The 19,192-nt window shown below is 38.9% G+C and overlaps 1 long non-coding RNA gene across 1 annotated transcript; it reads right to left on the bottom strand.

The window, feature by feature from the left end:
• Positions 1–5,752: 5,752 nt before the first annotated feature.
• On the bottom strand, positions 5,753–15,340 carry LOC129524062 (uncharacterized). Its single transcript, XR_008667718.1, has 4 exons — positions 15,249–15,340; positions 14,473–14,525; positions 10,825–10,906; positions 5,753–5,877 (listed from the first exon to the last, which is right to left on the bottom strand). It is a non-coding gene; the product is annotated as an uncharacterized lncRNA (long non-coding RNA).
• Positions 15,341–19,192: the final 3,852 nt, after the last annotated feature.

Here is a 19,192-nt window from a genome sequence, read left to right as displayed (position 1 = left end):
GATGGATACAATTCTTGATTCTTCTACCTTTCTGGCTGTTTCTTCTCAGTCTTATTGGCTGCACAAGACTCATCTTCTCAACTTCTAAATGGGGAAGTGCCGTACTATTCAGTCCTTGAACCTTTTCTCTGCTTCTCCAGATGCATCTATTCACCATGTGATGGCCCCCAATTCCATACCTTTAAGCACTATTTAGAAACTTGCCTCAGGGCTCTCTTTTCTCAAATGCTTCTGATCAGCAGGCACTCTTTGACCACTTGATCAAGATTGAACCTGCTCACCATTTTCCATCCTCTTGCCCAATTTTATTTTTTAATAGAATTTATCACTATCAGTTTTTACATATCAATTTGCCCATTTATTAATTTTCTCCTCCTATCAGAATAAAAGCTCCATGAGGAAAGGGACATTGTTTTGTTCACTGTTCTATTCCAAGTGCCCCAAGTAACTGGCACATAGTCAGCACTCTGTAAACATTCATTAAATGCATAAATAATGATAATGAGAGCCGGAAGGGAGGGGGCTTATAGTTCATTAAGAGTATATTTGATGTGATCCATCACATTAACAGAATGAAGGACAAAAACCATATGATCATCTCAATAGATGCAGAATAAGCATTTGACAAAATTTCACATTATTTCATCATAAAAACTTGCAACAAATTAGGTATAGATGAAATGTACCAAAACAAAATAAAAGTTGTATATGACAAGCCCACAGATAATATCAACTCAGTAGTGAAAAGTTTAAAGATTTTCCTGTGAGATAAGGAACAAGACAAAGATGTGCACTCTCACCACTTCTATTCAACATAGTACTGGAGATTCTAACCAGAGCAATTAGACAAAAGAAAGAAATAACATGCACTCTAACTGGAAATGAAAAAGTTTAATTGTCTCTGTTTGAAGATGACATGCTGTTATATATAAAAATCCCTAAAGACTTTATACAAAAACTGTTGGAGCTAACAAGGAAATTCAGTAAAGTTTCATTATACAAAGTCAACATACAAAAATCAATAACATTTTTATACATTAACAATGAACTATTTGAGAAAACAATCCCATTTAGAACAGCTACAAAAAGTACTTAGGAATAAATTTTTTTAAAAAGCTGAAAGATCTGTACACTGCAAATTGTAAAACATTTTTGCAAGAAATTGAAGAAGACACAAATAAATAAAAATATATCCCATGTACCTGGATTGGAAGAATTAATATTGTTAAAATATCCATACTACCCAAAGCAATATACAAATAAAATGCAATCCCTATCAAAATTCTGATGACATTTTTTAAAGAAATAAAAAAAAATTCTAAAATTTGTATGGAACCACAAAAGACCTCAATAGCCAAAGCAATCTACAGCAAAAAGAACAGAGCTGGAGGCATCACACTGTCAGATTTTAAAATTTATTACAAAGCTATAGTAATCAAAACAGCACGGTACTGGCAAAAACAGACTCATAGACCAATTATATTCGTCTATTCACACACTGCTATGAAGAAATATCTGAGTAATTTATAAAGGAAAGAGGTTTTATAGACTCACAGTTCTGCATTGCTTGGGAGGCCTCAGGAAACTTAGAATCATGGTGGAAGGCAAAGGAGAAGCAGGCACATTCTTCACAGGGTGGCAGGATGGAGTAAGTGCAAGCAGGGGAAATGCCAGACACTTATAAAACCATAAGATCTCGTGAGACTCACTCATTATCACAAGAACAGAATAAGGGAAACAGCCCCTATTATTCAATTACCTCCACCTGGTCCCACCCTGACATGTGGGAATTATGGGGATTACGATTCAAGATGAGATTTGGGTGGGGACACAAAACTTAACTATATCATTCTGCTCTGGCCCCTCCCAAATCTCATGTCCTCACATTTCACAACATAATCATTCCCTTACAACAGTTGCCCAGAGTGTTAACTCATTCCAACATTAACCCAAAAGTCCAAATCCAAAGTCTCATCTGAGACAGGGCAAGTCCCTTCTGCCTATGAGCCTGTAAAATCAAAAGCAAGTTAGTTACTTCCTAGATACAATGGGGATACAGGTATTGGGTATACCCATTCCAATGGGAGAAATTAACTAAAACAAAGGGGCTACAGGCCCCATGCAAGTCTGAAATCCAATAGAGCAGTCATTAAACCTTAAGTTCCAAAATTATCTCCTTTCACTTCATGTCTCACATCTAGGTTATGCTGATGCAAGAGGTGGCTTCCCATGGTCTTAGGCCGCTCTGCCCCTCTGGCTTCACAGGGTACAACCCATCCTGGCTGCTTTCACTGCTGGCATTAAGTGTCTGTGGCTTTTCCAGGTGCATGGTGCAAGCTGTTGGTTGATCTACCATTCTGGGGTCTGGAGAACAGTGGCCTTTTTCTCATAGCTCCTCTAGGCGGTGCCCGCATGGGGACTCTGTGTGGGGTCACCAACCTCACATTTCCCTTCTGCACTGCACTCACAGAGGCTCTCCATGAGGGCTCTGCCCCTGCAGGTAACTTCTGTCTGGACATCCAGGCATTTCCCTAGATCCTCTGAAATCTAGGTGGAAGTTCCAAAACCTTAATTCTTGACTTCTGTGCACACACAGGCCCAACACCATGTGTAAGCTGCCAAGGCTTGGAGTTTGCACTCTCTGAAGCAATGGCCTGAGCTGTATGCTGACCCTTTTTAGCCAGGGCTGGAGCTGAAGCAGCTGGGACACAGGGCACCATGTCCTGAGGCTGCACAGAGCAGAGTGGCCTTGAGCTGGGCCCCTGAAACCATTTTTCCCTCCTAGGCCTCCTGGCCTGTGATGGGAAGGGCTGCCATGAAGGTCTCTGACCTTTTCCCCATTGTCTTGGTGATTAACATTCCATTCCTCATTACTTATGCAAATTTCTGTGGCAGGCTGGAATTTCTCCCCAGAAAATGAGTTTTTATTTTCTATTGCATGGTCAGGTTGGATATTTTTCAAACTTTTATGCTCTGCTTTCTCTTGAACGCTTTGCCACTTAGAAATTTCTTCCACCAAATACTCTAGATCATCTCTTTCAAGTTCAAAGTTCCACAGATCTCTAGGGCAGAGGCAAAATGCCACCAGTCTCTTTGCATAGCAAGGGTGACCTTTACTGCAGTTGCCAAAAAGTTCCTTATCTCCATCTGTGATCACCTCAGCCTGGACTTCATTGTCCATATTGCTGTCAGCATTTTGGTCAAAGCCATTCAACAAGTCTCTAGGAAGCTCCAAATCTTCCCACATCTTCCTGTCATCTAAGCCCTCCAAGTCTCTAGGAAGTTCCAAACTTTCCCACATTTTCCTGTCTTCTTCTGAGTCCTCCAAACTCTTCCAATCTGTGCTTGTTACCCAGTTCTAAAGTTGCTTCCACATTTTCACATATCTTTATAGCAGCACTCCACTCTGTGTGGTACCAATTTACTATATTAGTCCATTCTCACACCACTATGAAAAAATACCTGAGACTGGTTAATTTTTAAAGGAAAGAGGTTTAATAGACTCACATTTCTGCATTGCTTGGGAGGCCTCAGGAAACTTTCAATAATGGCAGAAGGCAAAGGAGAAGCAGGCACCCTCTTCACAGGGCAGCAGGACAGAGTGAGTGCAAGCAGGGGAAATGCCAGATGCTTATGGGACCATCAGATCTTGTGAGACTCACTCATTAACAGCATGGGGGAAACAGCCACAATGATTCAATTGTGTCCACCTGGTCCCATGCTTGACATGTGGGGATTACAATTCAAGGTGAGATTTGTGTGGGGACACAGAGCCAAACCATATCACCACCGGAACAGAATGGAGAGCTCAGATTTTTAACAAGGCTGCCAAGACCACGCAGTGGGGAAAGGACAATCTTTTCAGTAAATAGTTCTGGAAAAACTATATACCCACATGCAGAAGAATGAAACTAGACCCTTATCTTACACCATGTACAAAAACCAACTCAGAATGGATTAGAGACTCAAATGTAAGGCCTGTAACTATACAATTACTAAAAGAAAACATAGGTTAAAAGCTCTTTGACACTGGTCTGGGTAATGATTTTTTTTGGGTATGACCCCAAGAGTACAGGCAGCAAAAGCAGAAAGAGACAAACAGGATTATATCAATCCAAAAAGCACCTGCACAGCAAAGAAAGCAATCAACAGAGTGAAGAGATGACCTATGGAATGGGAAGAAATATTTGCAAGCTATGTATGTAATAAGGGACTGATATCTAAAACATATGAAGAACTCAGATAACTTAAAGTCAAGAAAATAAATAATCCATTTAAAGAATGGGCAAAGATTCTGAACAGACATTTTCGAAAAGGTAAATGAAACAACAGGTATATAAATGGTCAACATGTATATGAAAAAAGATGTTGGCTGGGTGTGGTGGCTCACGCCTGTAATCCCAGCATTTTGAGAGGCTGAGGCAGGTGGATAGCTTGAGCTCAGGAGTTCCAGACCAGCCTGGCCAACGTGGCAAAACCCTGTTTTTACTAAAAATACAAAAATTAGCCGAGTGTGGTGGCATGCGCCTGCAGTCCCTGCTGCTTGGGAGGCTGAGGCATGAGAATTGCTTGTACCTGGGAGGTGAAGGTTGCAGTGAGACAAGATCTCATCACTGCACTCCAGCCTAGGCCACAGAGTGAGAACCTGTCTCAAAAAATTAGAAAAAAATTTTAAAAAGAAAAGACGAGAAAAGAAAAAAAAATGCTCAACATCACTAATCATCAGCCATAATGAGGTATCACCTTACCTATCAGAAATGGCTATTTTTAAAAAGAGAAACAATAACAAATATTGGTGAGCATGTGGGGAAAAACGAGGCACACTGTTGGTGGAAATGTAAGTTAGTACAGTACAGTCATTATGAAAACCACCGGGAGGTTCCTCAAAAACTTAAAAATAGAATTCTGTCATTTGCAACAATATGGATGAACCTGGAGAGCATTACCTTAAGTGAAATAAGCCAGGCACAGAAAGATAAATACCACATGATCTCACTTATAAGGGTCACAGTAGCAGAAAGTAGTGGTTACAAGGAGACTGAGGGCAGGGTATTGGGTAGATGTTGGTCAAAGAACACAAATTTCAGTAAGACAGGAAGAATAAGTTCAAGAGATCTGTTGTTCACCATGGTAAGTATATTCAACAGCAACGTAGTGTATATCTGAAAATTTGTAAAAGAGTAGATTTTAGTGTTCTCATCACAAAAAAGATAAGAATGGTAGGTGATTGTTAGGTTAATTAGCGTGATTTAGCCATTCCACAATATATACATACATTAAAACATTATGCTGTACCACATAAATATATATCATTTTTATTTGTCAGTTTAATAAAATTGAAAGCTCAGAGAAATTTCCTTAGGTGGGGGTGACAACTGGGGACATTTTACACGGAGGGAACATGTGCTAAGGCCCTGGGGCAAGAAGGAGAACATGCAGTCAATGTAACAGAAGATGTACTCATGTCACTGAAGTGTACAGTGTCGGGGAGAAAAGTACAAAAGGAGACTGAGCAGATAGGCAGGAACGTCAACTGTTCAGAACTTAAAGATCATGATAAAATGTGTTTTTTTAATTTTAAATTTTATTCTAAAATAAATACAACGTCATTATTAAAAAGGTCTTTTAGGACTTTTTAAATGGCACATCTTTCAATGGAGTCAGGTACTAACATAAAACTTGTTTTTTCTCCCTATGACTGTGGTCAGCATACTCTGAACACGCCAAGTAACCAAAGACTTGAGAAGGCTAGGTGTGTATTCAGTATGACAAAGATGTGAAAAGAAACAAACTGGGTCTGTGATTCATTTCTTCTGGATCTCAGAATAGAATTCTTCATGTTAGGTCTTTATCTCAATTGCTACATGGCTTGATGATCTGTATATAAGGGATATTGAACATTGATTAGGCCAGCGAAAGAGAAGTCTTGTTAAAGGTTGCCAGGGTGAACAAAGTTAAAAAGCTAAAATTTTTAATCATGAAATTAGAAAGGTACTTTTTCTTACCCATCTTGGAAGCAGTGGAGCCAAGCAGTTATATTCCCTTTTACATTTGGCATTCTGGATGTAGTACCTTTCCAAAAGCTATTTACAGCATGACCAAAAAGAGCCAGCTTGTGACTAATTGGTAATATTTTAGTTTTACCAACAGAACTAATATATGTTTTAGTTTCAGCAAAGATAGAAATCATGGAGATTTTGGTCCAACTGATTTTCCATTTTTTTCCGGGAACAATTAGCCACAAACTGTTGTATAGCTTTTAGGGCACCACCCAAGGGCCAAGTGATTCTCTTCAAATTGAAAGCATATCGTTCTTTTCCACATCACTGGTACCACAGCCAAGTTTCTGGGCTTATGTCACTTTGTCTAAAGTTCCAAGGGGGTTGATTTCACTTCAAACATATTCTTGATCTTTCTTCTGGGCAACCAGTGTGGTTTGATCAGATTGACTTTCTGTAAATACACTGGAGAATTTTTGTGGAACCTGTCTGTTATTGAAATGAAGCATTTGCTTATAATCATGTTCTCATATCATTCAGTACACAACTGGCTCTTCCCTTAGTTGCTGTTGTTTTTAAATCCAGATTCCCAACTATCTCCTACCTGACATTCTGTGAGACAGTCATTTTCTGGAGTTTGCATACTTGCCATGTATTGAAAAGCAGTATTTATCCATTGACAAAAATGCTTGTAAATGCATTCGATCGACCTGCTGGTATTTCGATTTTTAGAGTCATTTTAATATGGCATTTTCCCTTAAAATTTCCAGGCCTCATGGCACTTGTGCATTTATTTGTATTTGTTTATGTATTCCTAACACTTAAATACTTTGAGGTGTGTTCTTTCTGATCATACCTGCCTGTGGAATTCTGTATAGTTTTCTCACTCCATCTCTAAAATAATTCAACCAGAAATGCAAAGGAAGGAGGAAATATGATTCTCTTTTTTGAGCTTTAGCTGCGAAGGAGTTAAGGAAGAAGATCATGGAAAGTTGGACAGAGCACAGATGAGTACAGTAAAGGATGAAAACCCATATTCACAAACCATATGGATCCAGGAGTAAAAGTTGTGATTATTATTATTATTTTGGCTCTTGTAACCTGCTGTTATGGAACCTGAATACCTTTTTTTTTTGAGACAGGGTCTTTCTCTGTTGCCCAGGTTGGAGTTTAGTGGTGTGATCACAGCTCACTGCAGTCTCAGATTCCTGGGCTCAAGTGGTCCTCCTGACTCAGCCTCCTAAATAGCAAGGACTACAGGCATACATCGCCATGCCATGTTAATTTTTTTAACTTTTATTTTGTAGAGACAGAGTCTCGCTATGTTGCCCAGGCTTGTCTTGAACTCCTGCCTTCAAGCAATCCTCCCACCTCAGCCTCCCAAAGTGCTGGCATTACAGGCATGAGCCACAGCACCCAGCCGTGAATACCTTTTATGAAGTGCACAAAAATGATAGTATTTGTAGAGCACACTGAGGCAAGCTATGGAAAAGATTTGAAGGCATTTATATAGTATTTGGTGACATATAATTATAAAAACTAAAATGTAAAATTTTAAATGTAGATTTTACCAAAATGTAGATTTTGATAAAACAGCACAAATTTTGAATAACAAATTTTGAAGAGCTTGCTTCTGATTCTATTTTAGAGAGTTACACATAATTTCTATTTCAGTGATTATCTGTCCAAAATTCCAATAGATGCCATTATCAAGAAATTGTTTACCCAAATAGTTAATAAAGTTAAAGAATGTTCTTACAATCATTTAAAGACTTTGACAATTGAAATTATATTTTGTATTTTGTTATAATTTTTCCCCTTTCATTGACAAATGTAATATTAAAGATTCTTGCAATAATATAAGTTGATTTTGGATTCCAATTTGCTTTTCTCACATCAAGCATTTCAAGTTGATAAAATTTTTGAACAATAATCTGTAATTATTATGCATACATTATAAGAGCAGTCACCCTACAGCAATCTTGGATGCCTTTAAATGGTAAATTAGCCAAAATGCAAAGATGAATATTTGGGGACATCACTTATAACATTAATTACAGGAGCCCCAAAGAGGCTCCTTTCTTCCCCCACCCTCCACACTAGCACTCCCTGGACACCTGAAACAGGACCGTCTCCAGCAGCCCTATCTACAATGCAGCACTGGACAACAGCTGTTGAAGTGGGTACCCCGGGAGAACAGCACCTCCTTGGCTCACTCAGAGCAGAGCAGCAAGTGCTGGGTTCTGCTCCCTTTTTGCTGCCAGCAATTATCACTGGATACCTCTTTAGAGCCACTTCTCCTGGGGTGACCTCCTAGGATCTTCAAATCAGGCTGCTGGTCATAAAAAAGATTTTGCCTCATTTCCTATACCCCTAGGTCCTGGCTTGGCTACTAAGGGCTGAGTTGATAACTTCCTTTCAGAAATTTGTAGTTTATTTCCATTAGTGTGCTAAAGTACAGGGATTGGGCCATTTCTTTCTTATAACTAGTAGTACCTTCTCTGTGGATGGAAGTAAGAGGGCTCCTAGGCAAGGTGCCTGCAAAGTTATGCCAGTTTCTTTGAGAATATAGAGAATATTCTCAGGATATAGAATGGACAATTGAAGTCAGATCTAGGACAAAAATTCCAGGACTTAAGATTGAATTTCAGGGCTCTAAGCAACAAGATGCTTCATCTTCTGTATGCCATGAATACTACCATTCTCTACCAGTAATAGAAAAGACATTGTCAGCATCTGCACCCATCTCTTTCTGTATTTTTTGAGTTATCTGGCATTTCCATATTTTGCTGACAGGCCAAGGTGAAAGTCCCCATCGTTTCATACCTGGACGTCCCTACATTGTAACTCTGCATGCTCCTCCATTCCGCAGTACGTTGTCTACACTGCAGCCAGACTGACCTTTTACAAATGCAGACCAGATTATAACACAGGCTGCTGAAAACCTTTCATATCTTACTATTTTTGTTAGGAAAAAGAACAGAAATCCTTAATATGGCTTTAAAGTTTTTATGTTTTATTTTCTGCTTAATTCTCCAGCCTTAAAATATTCTACTCTCCTCTGGCTGGACAGCCATGGTGGCCTCTGTCATGTCCTTTAACATGGCCTGTACCCTTCCTGGCTCTAACCCTGCCCACAGTCTCCAACACATATTCACCTTTCAGAGCTCAGAACATAGGCCATCTAGAAAAATCCTCAGTTGAGTCAGGTTCTGCTGTTTTATATTTTCAAGACATCATATACCTTTCCTTCAGGACACATTTCAGTTTATAATCATACATTCATAAGTACCATCATTTGTTTAATCTCTCCCACTCCCTACTGTAAGCTGCATGAGAGCAAGACATTTGCCTTTTTTTGTTATTTATTCTAGATTGAGAACTGACACTTAGTAAGCACATGACCAATGGCTGATGAGTGTTGCTGAATATCTGAAAATATGGGCTCATAAAAATTCTACCAAACCCAAATCATTATATGAATAATTTGGATACTGTAGAAGCATTCTGAGAAGAAATAATGCCAGTAGCATGAAATATACTTAATGCCTATTTGAAAAATCTTCAGGCAACACTTTTCCTATTTTTGGTTTAGATTTTTTAAGGGAAAATTAAAGCTATTACTTAAGTAATTCAGATCACGGATTTTTTTAAAAAGTGCCAAATTCCACTTTGATGTGAGATTGATAATGACAGGTAGGAGTAAAGTGAATTTGTTCTATATGACCCGAATAATTGTGTCAGTTATCCGTTTAACATGTGGTTGTCCATGTAATGGTGTGTTGGTGTGTTGGTTGCTTTACACGTGCCTGAATATTTAAGGAATCCTCCAGGGTGTCTGAATGTAATTAAAGTATGACATAAGCATTTTTAAAAAATGAAATGATTAAATCTCTACTTTCTTAATGACCTCTTCCATGTTAACAAGATTACAATTAGGGATGTGGAGGATCTAAAGGGCCTTTAAGTTGAAATCTATCAAGCTTAGTAGCCATGTAGCCTGGCTGACGGGCTGAGTTGATTGTTGGCTTAAGTTGAACATGGGGTTTTGGAGGACTTTGGTGCACTGATGCCTTCTAATTGCCTTGTTCTGCTTCCTGTCATTGTTAACATGGGCACGAGGAAGAGAGAGTAACTCATATTTGAATTAAAGACCAGTTCAAAATTAGAGCAGATATCTATTACAAAAGATATGGCCTCGGGGATTGGTGACAGATGCAGAGATGAGGGAAGCATAATACCAAAGGAAACGAAGCATCTGGAGAACGCAGGAACTCTTTGGACAAAAGTCTTTGTATGAAAGCAGAAACTAAACATTCGTTCAAGGGCTTGGATGGTCCAAAGAAATAAAACGTAACTACCTTGAGAAATGAGAGGAAGAAAAAAATGTGATAATCTCTAAGTCCAGGTTAAAATATCAAACTATGTTCGTGTGGCTCAGATGAACGTTGGAGATGAAAAATATTTTGTCAGAAGCCGATAGATGTGGAAGGTTGTGGTGGTGGTGAGCTTCCTTTTTCAGCCTAGCTCCTTGTTCAGCTAATTCAGTAAAAACTGCTTGGGGCAAAGCCTAATTGGCAAACCGGAAAATTGGGCATTTTGAGGGCGACTTCTGATTGGTCTGGATCTCCACAATTCAGGCTCCAAAGTACTTAGAAGGTGTTTTTTAGTTCTGAGTGATGATCAAAGGTTACCAACTGTATGAGAATTGAAGTTTACTTTCTAGGAGTTCAGTAGTAGCATAAAGAAGGTGCTTAATAGAGTTGCAGTTAGAGAAACATTAGAAGGTATAATTCAAGAGACAATGAAATTGTGTAAGTCTGACCTTTGGTGTTGATTCTTCTCTGAAAATGGTTTCAATCAAAAACAGCAAAGAAGACTGTGGTGGCCCAGGAAGCAGAAAATTGCTGGAAAAGAAAAAAAAAATTGGTATCTTGTTTGATGGCATAGACAGGAGCTCCATGGTTTTCCAGTAGTCTGATGGGAGAGAGCATTTTACTTGAAAAAAATTGTGAAGGCTTTTTAAAGGAAAATCCCCCTCCAGTTCACTGTTTTATTGAGCGAGGACTTTTTGAGTTCCTCTTATGTCAGCCAGTGTGTTGGTTGCTTTCACACAGATTTGCTCATGAAACTAATTTACTGCCTAGCATACTCTTTCATTAAAACATCACATAAACATTTTTAACAAGTTTAAGTTTTTGGCAAGCAACTTATTTGATGACAGAGGCTCTATGCTGTTAGGCCACGGTAAACTGTTAAATATATTAAATGAGCACTTTCATAGCAGTTTACTCATTCCTTTATTCCCTGACTCAGCAAATATTTATTGAAGCCAAACGTTAAGAGCCAGGAAGTATTTTTGACATTAGAAATTTCAAAGTGATTGAAACAAGCAGAGAGGGGCACTTAGCCAGGTTGCAGATAATTACTTTCAGGATGGTTTTCTACAGTAGGTGATGCCTAGGGTGGGGGAGTGTTGGAAGTGGTCTAGGAGGATGGAAGAGTAAAAGGAAGGTATGAAAAGAGGAAACAGCAAGGGGCCAGCCTTTTGCATTCCAGTATAGTGTTAGTCATAGGCTTCAGGGCTCTCCTTGAGGGCATAGGTACTTAACTTTCAGAGAGCTTACTCCTGTCAGCTGAGGGCAATTCTTTGGAGAAGGGGAGCTACTGGAAGCCTTTTGCAGCCAACACTCACAGAAGCTGGGGGTGGTGCATTGGCCCAGTACAGGGTATCTGAGTGGTGCACCAAAACAGCGTCGGCCAACCACAGGAGTGACTGGGAGATGAATAATAAATATATCAATGGTCACTCCTCTTTGACAAAGCTTGAATAGGGATGTTTCCCCAGCAACATCCTTAGCCCTGTGCTCACAACTGTTATTTCTCTCTAAGCAAAGTCCACTCTCCTCTGCTGCAACTCAGCACCACCTTCTGATGTCCTCATGACTCCCTCACCCATGCATCCAGCCAGGCTTTCTCCAAATAAATGTTTGTTGAATGGGATAAATATACTAGGAATTCTCTGACTGAAGAAGGAGAAAACATAATTACAGGCACAGAAAAGAGTTGTTCGAAGGCATGTTCAAAAGCTAGAACAATGAATTTATGTCATAGTGGAAGTTCAGGTCTGTTCAGAATGAAAAACAAGTGAAAATGTGCTGGTTGTATCTGATAATAATGCTAAACACATTTTTTTTCCTAAATCAAAACAGTTATTTTTGTTCAGCTCAAAATAGACTCCCAAGAATACTCCCCTCCTTACCCATTGTTTCCAAGAGAGAAAATCTGACATATTTAATCAATGGACTGAAAATGAAGTTTCCCTCTTCTCTCCCAGGCAGTGGGCTGCTGCTCTTTCTGGATGTTGGGGCAAGAGACAAGTCAGGCTTGGAAGGGTGTCCTAATATTTGCAAATGTCCATTTTTCTGTCCAAGCACAGAGAAGGTAAAGAGCCAAGAGGAAATGGTTAAGAGGGCTATCTTGGCAAGCCTTTTACTCCAGAAAGAGGAAAGAATCTTCAGAAAAAGGACAAAAGTGCAAAAAGATTTCTCTGAAAAAAAAAAAAAAAGAAAAAAGGGCAATCCAGCTTAAAAAACTTTGATGATAAGGAACTCTCTAGGGATAGATAGCTAGCAAAAAACATTAGACTGAGCTTCAGAAACAAGCTCTCTGGAAACTGAAGGACAAAACACTGGCTGGACATTCCTGGCAGTGCGCTACGGATGGCATAACATAGCACCTACATCTCCTTAGCCATTTGTTCTATTTTGCTCTACATTAACAATTCACAACAAGAAGAGTGGAAAGTGTTAAGGAGCTACCATTTTGTGCCTCTGACACCTCAGCTACTATGCAAGTTGTTTCCTGTAGCCTACTTCATTTGATCCTCAGACTGACTTGCTATCTTCTTTGTAAAAATGAGGAAACCAGAGCTCAGAGATTCAATAATTTGCCCAGCTTCATATATTTATTGAGTGGCATGTGCTTTCGTCTATGCTTAAATGTAATTATGTGTACTTAAAGGCAAATATCGTTCTCCATTTTCCACATATCCAAGATTTTAGGGATGATAGGGTTTCTCTGAGTTATGGTTGGTAATAAAAAAGAAACTTTTTCGTATTAGAGTAGTTTGAGGATAGAGCAATTATCATGTAAGGTATACTGCTCAGAGTCTATGCCCACCTCATTCAGGCCACTCTAACAATAAACACAGGCCTTTTGGCCTGGTGGGCTAGATAGTCCCTGTGACAGCCAGACTCCTTATTTGGTTATCTGTGGAGTAGGAGGGAAATTAAATATACATCTGCATCTTTTCCAACAACAAATCTTAAGAGATTATTGCTAGTTATAGCAGCAATGGTTTCTGGTATAGAAGAATAAATAGAAAACAATGTTTGGTGTATTTGAGTAATTAGTTCTATCCTTTTTTCTGAAAGCTTTGAGAGTTACTTGATTTGTTTTTTATTCTTTTGACTTGAAATTGAGAGGCATATTTCTACTTTTTTGATTCTTAAACATTTAAGATTCTTCTACCTTTTATGACATAGAGGTTTAATATAATTACCTAATCATATATTTACCTGTTTAAGGTACTTCAACAGCTGTTGATGTGATGGTTTCTGTGAATTGGTAGAAAGATTTTGGACCAGCAGTAATAACTTCTCAAAAACCCTCTGTCTTAGTTTGGGCTGCTATAACAAAAATGCCTTAGACTGGGTAATTTATCAATGACAGAAATTTATTTCCTGTATTTTTGGAGGATGGGGAGTCCAAGGTCAAGGCACCAGCAGATTCAGTGTCTGGTGAGGACTTGCTGTGCTTCAGAGATGGTGCCTACTTGCTGCATCCTCACATGGCAGAAGGGGCAAATGCTGTGTCTTCACATGGTGAAAGGGACAAACATGCTCCCTTCACCTTCTTTTATATGGGCACAAATCTCATTCATGAGGCCCTCATGATTTAATAATTTCCCCAAAGTTCCCACCTCTTAATACTATTGCATTAAGGGTTCAGTTTCAACATATAAATTTGGAGGGACACAAACATTTAGACCATAGCAGCCTCCTTATTTTACTTAGGAGTATATCAAGCATACTCAGCAAGAGAAGCTGAAGAGGATGAGAGCCCTCTAGCTTAGACATCACAACACCTCTATGAGGCCATTTTTCCACTCATTGCTCCATTGTAGGCGATCCTTATGATCTGGGCATCCCTCCCCTTGAGCTGACCGTGGCTGTCGGAGGACGTATTGATAGTGGCTTCTCCTGGACCACAGCATGACTGCGCAGGTTTCTCCAAGACTCTCGCCAGGGAGATCCAGAGGAGCAAGTTTGGTCTCAGGGTGCCACCAGCAGGATGTGTGGCCACCAGAGCCTGCGTTTGTGATTGGGGCTTATTATCCTATAGTGGCCCTGCAGTTTCTTTCAGGGGAGAGCCTGCTTGGCCCGTGTCTCTCCCTGAGTGCTATACTTACCTCTCATCAGCTCATTTATTTTCCAAATCTTCTCTGAGGTGCTGTTATCTTACCTAGGGATTAAAAAAAAACTTAGGGAGAAAAAAGTTATATTAATTCTGGAAATAAAAGCATTTTAAACTTCAGGCTTAAAAATTATAATTTGCTGCACATTTGAAAGTAAAACACATACAACATCTAAATGTAAATATATTTGGTATGACTTTAATGTTATCCTTCACCAATATTCTGTATGTAATTCTGAATATTTAGGTTGCCAGTGCTAGCCTTTCCCCATTTCCCTGGGTGAGATAATTATCATGGGAACTGGAAGAAATATTATACATGGCTCTTTTCTCTGAAGACAAACTTCTTATCTTGGCATAATCAGCTCGTGATGATCGGACCCCTACCTCACTGTTTTTATAATAGTCTCTGTTTTATGATATAGCCAATGACTCCCAGGCTGTCTCTGTTTTCTGGCGCTCATCTCACCACTCCTCACCAGTCCGGTTCAACCTTCAGGACTCGACTTTGATAATTCCTCTCCTGTGACTATATGATATATCCTACTCTTTTATTTGTTTGTTTATTTGTTTTGAGACAGGGTCTTTCTTTGTTGCCCAGACTGTAGCACAGTGGCGTGATCATGGCTCACTGCAGCCTCAACCTCCCAAGCTCAAGCAGTCCTCCCACCTCAGTTTTCTGAGTAGCTGGGACCACAGGCATGTGCCACCACCCCTGGCTAATGGTTTTCTTTTTTGTTTTTTTGTAGAGACAGGGTCTCTTCATATTACCCAGGATGGTCTTGAACTCCTGGGTTCCAGCGATCTTCCTACCTCAGCCTCCCATAAGTGCTGGGATTATAGGTGTGAACCCTTTCCAGCACACACCCCACTCTTAATTCCTCATTAGGTGCTTCTAGTGTACGTTACTCTCCATTGTGACACCCCTGGTGGTAGTTCTTAGGCATTATGACTTGTCAGGCACAAGTAAGAAAAAGTCAGCACTCTGGTACCAGGTACTCACAAGCTACTTTTGTTGTTGCTGTTGTTCTGGCTTATTCCCATTCCCTAATCACAAGGCTCCTCCTCAGAATGCCATCTTACCTTGCTAAATGACGACAGAGATTGATTTCTAGCATTGTCATGTCACTTGCATGAGTTGTACTTGTTATGGGTTTCCTAGGCTCAATGTACTACTAGTTTTGTTGCATCTGTTTAGATATTTGTTTGCATGTGTACTGTTCATTGGGGCTGCACTCAGCATTGATGCTGAGTATGCTAAAGATAGTAACTTAGTTCTAGGCTTATATTGTTGATTGTCCTGATAGATGTATTGGTATGCAGTTGGCTGGTTATAAAGACATTCAGAGATGTAACTATGGGCCTTTGACTACTACAAGGATAAGAACATAATGGAGATATAATGCTCTGTAAACTTAAGAATGGTTTGTACATTTCTAAGTTGGTTAATGCAGTCTTTCATTGGCTTATTCAGCAATCATTGGGCACATTAGATGTACCGAGCCTCTTTTAAGAGGGAGAGTGAAAGTTAAATTAATAATTTCTTTCCTCAAATATCTGGAAGCTTAATGGAGGAGGAGGAGGACATTAAGTTATTTCAGTAAGGTGGAGAGGCTTGATTCTCATTTTACTATCTATTCTAACACTTGTAGAAAGCATGCTTGCTCTTCAGATTTAGGCTTCCTAAAAGGTAGGGAGGGCATGCTATTGGAGAATTCAGGAACTAGCAATACTTAGAACAGGCATTCAGGAAAGAGATTTCAGTTTAGGTTGGAGAAAGGGATTGAAAAGACTTGCCAATTCCCAGAATTAGAAAGACCAGATTACCAGTGTATTAGTAAGCTATTAATTGAGGCAGAGACAACAAGGCAGAGGTTTACATAGACAACCTATGCCCAAATAGTCGGGCCAAAGGCAGGAGAAACTTGTTGCTGACATCATGTAGTATTTGACAGATTATAACCTGTCACCTGTATCTTTATTTATAAGCTGTCATAATTTAGAACTCTTGCAAAATAATTTCTTAATACATTCTTAATACATTTTCACCTTAAATTTTTTTTTGAGTTTTACTATCATTTTCAAGTAGCAGCAGCAATTATTGTAATATTTACTCAGTGCTTAATCTTGGGATGAGTCCCCTTGGGGACTTATATGGCTTAATATAGTCAAAATTACACTTTTGTTACCATGAGTGAGTACAGACATTATCTTTAAGGAAGCAACATCATGTAATCTGTTAATACACTGCTCTTATTCAATTTATAAGACCACTGTATACAATCAGGAGACATCTACCACTACTTCACAGGTATCGCAAGACAGAAACGGACAACGAAATCTGAGGGGTCCATAGCTTTATGCTAGTCATGCTAGATTCACTGAGATTTTGGCAGGGCAATTGATTGATTGATTAATTGATCCACTCTTTCCTCAAGTATTTATTGAATGTCAGATATGGACATTATGTCAGGAATATGGCTTATTTTTATTCAAAAGAAGGAAAATGTATATTCATTAGTCCAATTTTTATCTAATAATTCCATGAAGAACCAGGTAAGTTACAGTGAAAATGACTTATTAGGATTTTAGAGAAATTTGGGGGGTTGGGGGTGAATGAAAATGTGAGAAAAAGGGAGAACAGCATACCAAAAGGGTATTATGGTCTCATTTGACTGAATACTTATAACAGTTCCACAATTGTAGAATTATGAAATATTTGTGGGTAGCTACTGTGTGCAAATCACTATATTAGGTACAGAAAGCACAAAAACAGATTTTTTTTTTTTTTACCATCAGGAAGGTTTACCTCTAGTGAATTGCATTAAACATACATAAATAAATATAACATGAGATGAAGTTTGTCAGGTGTCTAGGAGATTTTTGAAAGAGTACATTTTCAGCTGTTTGGGTATTTGGAGGCCCAATGGAGATGTCATTTGCACTGGTCCTTAATTACTGGATAAGTTTGGGATCCACAGATATAGAAAGAAAGAGAATTACAAGTGAAAGGAGCTGTAAGCAAAACCATAAAGACAATAAATTAAAGGACATGCACAGAACACAATTTGTTCCACTTGGCTAGAGTCGAGGGAAATAAAGTTCGAAATTCAAACTGGGGTCATCTTTAATGCCAGGCTGAAGAGTTTGACCTTTATTTAATAGGCAATGAAAAGTGTTGCTTATCAATGTCAACACGTAATTCGTGGCTGGATTACGCAGCAGGATTTTATCAATCTATGTCATCATGACCTCTGAAATCCAACCTTTGGTCAGGAGCATATATTGATGTCTAAGAACTTTAGGATTAACTTCCCCAGGGAAATTTATAGCACAGCTTTAGATTTGATTCTTTAGAGAATTTTTATTTGAGGCAATATAAAAGTCTGATGCATTGTGTGTTGACTACAAGTTTTAAAATAAATGGTGGAATGCTTTTGGTTTGCCAATTTCTGAAAAGTAAAATAATGACATATTAAGTAATGGAAATGTGGGAATTAAAACTTTCACAGAAAGAGCAAACAAACTCATCATTTCTTTCCTTATCTCTGTTTCTGTGTCAGGCCCCCTTCCTGGCTCATGTCTTGTCCTCCGAGATGTCCTCAGTTGCCTCTATTTCAGTTCTTTTTTCTTTCCATGAGGGGTGAGACACCATTTTAGAACTTAGTAAGCCACGCTTGGCCTCAGTGTCTGAAAATAATCGGAGTAATTTCATTTTGTTTCTTCTAGAGGGGTATCCAGAAGGTTCAGAAGTTGACCTGTTCTTTACTTACCTTTCTGTAGACTTTACCTTGTTCCAAGTTCTGCTGGGATGATAGCCTTTAGTGTATTTATCACTGTGTGGTGCTCCAATAATCCACCAATTCTGCAAATTTTTGTCCTTGAATTTAGGATGCTTTTACATTTTTTCTCAGAAAACAGTTTTACCAGCTGACAGTCTGAGTTAACTAAGTTCCATATATAAATTTATGCAGGAAGGAGAGGGAGAAGAAAATATGCAGGAATGAAAACAAATATTTGAATGCAGTGGAATAGCTCAAAGCGCGAATCCAAGATATGTCAAGTTAGAGTGATTTTTAAAAAGATCTTCAAATTTCAGAATACTTTATGATATTCCCTGCCAAAAACTCTGGGTTTGCATCAGTGTCTTTCACCATTTTATGGCTCTTAGTGGTGTTTTGTGGTCCATAAATTTAATATATTTTCCGTGCTACCTATCGTATACCCTGAAATAAATTCCCAGACCACATTGGCACACTGAGAGCAGCACATTAAATGCCTCTCCCTGATTTTTCATGCCCTTCCCATCCATCAAGCAAGCCTATACAAAATACCTTTTATGTGTTAAGCATACTAGATACTCTATGGCACCACTTTTCAGACTTTATTGTGATAAAAATGAACTGGAGGTATATTATGATGCAGATTCTGAGGTCTGGGTTGGGACCTGAAGGTCTGCATTTCTAATATGCTCACAGCTATGTTGGTAGAGGGACCACACTTTGGGTGGCAAGGCTCTTTGGGATTATCTTTAATAAAGAACTCATAATATAATGGGGTCATTAGGCACATCAAAAGCAAATATAAGGCAATCTGAATACAGTGATACACATATTTCATTGAGAATAGAAAGGAAGAAAGGATTCATTTTGTGGAGAGTAGGAGAAATTCAGAAAGCTTTCATAGAAGAGGAAAGTTATTAAACTGGGTCTAGG

Source organism: Gorilla gorilla, chromosome 7, assembly GCF_029281585.2.
Source record: "Gorilla gorilla gorilla isolate KB3781 chromosome 7, NHGRI_mGorGor1-v2.1_pri, whole genome shotgun sequence".
In the NCBI taxonomy this organism is placed as follows: domain Eukaryota; kingdom Metazoa; phylum Chordata; class Mammalia; order Primates; family Hominidae; genus Gorilla; species Gorilla gorilla.
Note: the sequence above shows the minus strand (reverse complement) of the source record. Positions and strands in the feature narration are given on the sequence as shown.